Source organism: Ursus americanus, chromosome 19 (assembly GCF_024610735.1).
Source record: "Ursus americanus isolate L20-20 chromosome 19, mUrsAme1.1.p, whole genome shotgun sequence".
Taxonomy (NCBI): domain Eukaryota; kingdom Metazoa; phylum Chordata; class Mammalia; order Carnivora; family Ursidae; genus Ursus; species Ursus americanus.
In genome coordinates, this window is record NC_142145.1 from 9,441,512 (window position 1) to 9,446,027 (window position 4,516).

Sequence of the window (4,516 nt, forward strand, 5' to 3'; positions counted from 1 at the left end):
TAAAAGTTTACCGTCTTGCCAAGCTGCTTCTTGCTTGCTTCTTCAGCTAGAGAGAGAAGTCATTTGGGGGCTTTTTGAGTCTGAACCTTCTGACATCTCAGGGTTGCTGCCTTCTGCAGCTCCATGTTCAGATGATTTGAGGCTAAAAGAAAATCCAGACAAACCATTCCCCATCATTTTGAAGTCATCCTGAGTCAGTTTGCTTTCTCTCCACCTTTCAGAGTCTTATGTTTGTTTTATATATAATGTTCAAGTTTTTTAATTGTACTTATAAGGAGAAAAAGTAAAAATTGTATCTATTCCATCTTCCCTAAAGCAAAAATCCTGATACATAATTTTAAAAGCCTTGTAGCACAAAAAGACCATCAACTTGGACCAAAAGGGACCAAGATTGGTCACAATTCAAAAAGACCTCAAAGTCCCCAAGTCTGTAAATCCTGAAAGCAAGAAAAAGCAGCCACTCAACTGTAAATACAGTTATTCTCTCCACTGAAATTACTTGTGGGGGCCTGGGTGGTACAGTCTGTTAAGCATCTGACCCTTAGTTTCAGCTTAGGTTATGATCTCAAAGATTGAGCCCCTTGTAGGGCTCCACGTTCAGCATGGAGTTTGCTTAGGATTCTCTTTCCCTCTGCCCCCCCTCCCCCATTCTCTCTCTCTCAAATAAATAAATAAATCTTAAAAAAAAAAAAAAGAAATTACTTGTATCTCATTGACTTTCGTTCTTAGTTTTGCTATTATATCCTTCCCCCATTTCCAAGACTCAGCATCAGGGTTTGATCAAGGAGTATTTCTTGCCCCCAAGGATGAGTGTGTTGTTAGCTTTTACCTTGTGAGATTTCAGAACTCCTGTGGAACTAGAGACTGCTGTGTGCTTCCCGTCCTTCCCATTTTGGAATGGGAGTGTCTATTACAGTCATTTTGATGTTTTATCACCACTGCATAGTGGGTTGTGACAGGAGTCCATAACTTGTTTTATACTTTGGATTTCTTAGATCAACAGCAACCATATCTGAGGCATTACAGTCAAATTAAATACAGATTGTAAAATTCTGGACATTAAGCCTTATACTGTAATTTGATGAGAATTTGGGGATCATAGATAAAGGTGAGTGTATTTTACCTGAGGTTAGCACCTAATAATTGTAACCAGAGACAGACAATGGTAGCTTGTAAAAATGGGATATATTCTTTCTCTCCCCGCATCCTTATCCTTTCAATGTGACATTGAAGATTCTCATCTATAAGTAGAATCTGTTTCCCCCCTCTTGAAGCCAGGTTGACTACATGACTCTGTTCGGCCAAATCAGATGCTAGAATACATGAAGCAAGAGGAAATGAGCAGCCATTCTTGTACATCAGGGCTTGTCCTTTACTACACTCAAGACCCTGGGGCTGCCATGTTCATGGGCTGAAGCTAGTCTGCTGGAGAATGAGAGGACACTTGAAGAACTGGGGTGACAAACTGACAGTGAGTGAGCCCCAAGCTTGCCACTGACCCATGTGTGATGCCAACCAAGGTCACCTGAGCCTGTCTCAGTCCAGATCGACTTTCCAGCAGAGTCCAGCCAAAGATTGATAATAGGTTAAATTGATTATTCTTTTTTAAACTGCAAGTTTTGGTGTCATTTGTTAGACATTAAAAAATAACAAATTTAGACACCATGAAGAAAGCGACAACAGTATCAACAAAGAAGAAAATAGTTGCAATACACATATCCACCACTACGGTGAGTCTAGGATATAATAATGAACTTTAAAAAGAAAAGAAAAAAGACAGCGCAAAGAAAAATAGTCACAGACTTGAACAAGCATTTCACAAAGAACATCCAAATGTCTAATAACTATATTAAAAGGTCTTCAACTTCATTAGTCATCAGAGAAATGCAAACTAAAACCACAATGTAATATCAGTACACATTTATCAGATTTACTAAAGTAAAAGACATTAGAAAATATGAAGTATTGGGGAGGATGTTGCTGGGCAACCACATTCTCATAAACTGCTGGTGGGAGTGTAAACTGGCATTTTAAAAAACTGCTTGTCAGCATCAACAGAAGTTAAAAATACACTTACCCTGTTACCAAGCAATGTCACTCCTAGATATAAATCCAAAAGAAATGTGTCCATATGCTTATAAAAAACATATTCATAGTAGCATGGTGCAAATGGCCCAATTCTTCCCAAACTAGACACAAATATCCATCAAGAGAGGAACACATAGGGGCGCCTGTGTGGCTCAGTCACTTAAGCAACCGACGCTTGATTTTGGCTCAGTGTCGTGGTGTCAGGGTTGTGAGATCGATCCCCACCTCAGGCTCCATGCTGGGCATAGAGCCTGCTTAAGATTCTCTCTGCCTCTCTCACCGGCCCCCTCCCCACTCCCTTAAAAAAAAAAAAGGTACAGATAAGTCATAATGCACGGACACAAAAATAAGTTACAATAGCGATTCAAATAATCTACAATGCTGTGCACAATATGAATGAATATGGGAAAATAGAATTTTGAAAAAGGTAAGTCAAAAAGTCATACAGTGTAATTCTATTCAACTATACGACAAAATAGGGCAATCTAAGCTATCAGAAAACTAAAAAAGAAATCTGAATGGTGGTTTTCCACGTGGAAAGAATGACTGAAAGAAAGCATAAAGGAGGACTTTGTGGTTCTCCTGATATTCTATTTCTTGATCTGGGGCTGGCTACACAGGTGTGATCAATTTGGGAAAATATATTTATTAAAAGGGTATATGTCACTTTATTAAGTGTTAATCAAATGATAAAAATTAATAGTTGACTTAACACATTTGAATATTAATATCTTCCTGAACAGCAACAATAAAACAGCAAAAATATCTGAAAATGTTTTAAATCAGATTAATTCCCTTCCATCTTGCAAGGCACCTTGCATGCTATTTTTGCCTGGTATTTAGTTCTACTTTATTTAATATCCCTTCAAATGAGACATTACAATTAATTTTCTAGCATTACACAATCAATGCGTTATAGATTTATTCAAATGTTTAACAATGTCTTTGCTACCATTCTCTGTGCATTTCATATCTGTGTTACTTTTGATAGCTCTCATTTTGAATATATAATTCAGTAGTTCTTTCCACACTGGTATTTTAGCAGTGATCTCTATCTGAAAATGTCTTTGTTTTTAACTGTTAGATGTTGTAACAGTTTATTCTGGTTTTTTTGTTCCTGTTAAATGTTTAATTGTTATTTATTTGTATATAATCTGTATTTTTAAGGTTATTTTTATGTTGTAATCTTTGTCTTTGGTGCACTGAAATTTCCCTATTCTATATATATTTTTTAAAATTTCTCATATTTAAGATTGTGGGCTTACTAAAACTAAAACTTCATATGAATTTTGGAAAATCTCTCAAACACTTTATTTTTAAAATATTACTTTTCCCATTCATTCTCTTCTCCTCTCTGGGATTGCCAGTGGAAATGTGTTGGGATTTTTCATCCTTTTATACTGTCTTTTAAGTTGTCTTTCATGCTGTCATTTTTTCCCCCAAATCAGTACAGCTTTTACTGCATCTTTAAAATATCACAAATAAGTCTGAAAAATCATCTGGCATCTTGCTGCTTCTGTAGCTAGGCAATTGAGATCTTATTCATCAGCCTGCCGAACTGTTCCTTTTTCAGAAGCATAGATACCATCCCCAAATTTTCTGATATCCTTGTTTTTAACTGTTGTGACTTACCGAATCAAAGCAGCTGAGTTTGATACAAGTTCAAGGTCATTTCCTTCAAGAATTAACTCATCTTTCTGGGCTTGAGATATTGAACAAGCAACCCCTGGCTCATCTGAACCCTATGGATATATTTTTTACCCAAGAAATTTCAGATTTCAACAAGAGAACCATTCCCCTGAATAACAGCGTTGATGGGGACGTGAGCATACACAGACCTCATCTTGTAAGGAAGCCCAGTGTAACGCCCTTGACGGTGTTCTGTACATGACTGCAGATCCCTCAGACAGTGGCCAGTTCTTTTCTATTTCCCATCATTTGTTAACTCGGAGCCTCTTCTTTTTCTTTCCAAGGAGACTGAGTGCTACACTGATGTGATTGAAGTCACTCCTCTGGGTCCCTTCACAATAACAGTGCGTCCCTTCAAAGTGGTGTCGACATTTTCTGGAATGTTGACAATCTGATTGCTGAAAACGATCTTCATTCTCGTAGCAGATGTGGCAAAGGGACCATACTGTCATCTTTTAATCCTTCGTTGCATCAGGGCAAATTCCAATATATATGCTTTGAATTAACTGTTTTTCTCAAATGCACGTAGTCTCCAGCTTTATAATATTTTTCTTTTTATTCTTTTATTTCCAGATTCTGTTTCATTTTCAAAAATGACTTTTTGCACTATGTATATTTATATTGTTTTTCCTCCTGCCTTTATATCTTTAATCATTTTAAACTTATTTTTATATAAAGACCAACGATTCCTCAATGATTTACTTTTTCTGCTTGTTTATGGTGGATTGTTTCCTTCTGG

General features: G+C 36.8%; 1 pseudogene; it reads right to left on the reverse strand.

The window, feature by feature from the left end:
- Positions 1–3,626: 3,626 nt before the first annotated feature.
- Positions 3,627–4,192, reverse strand: LOC148108450 (large ribosomal subunit protein uL6 pseudogene; annotated as a pseudogene).
- Between the last annotated feature and the right edge of the window lie 324 nt (positions 4,193–4,516).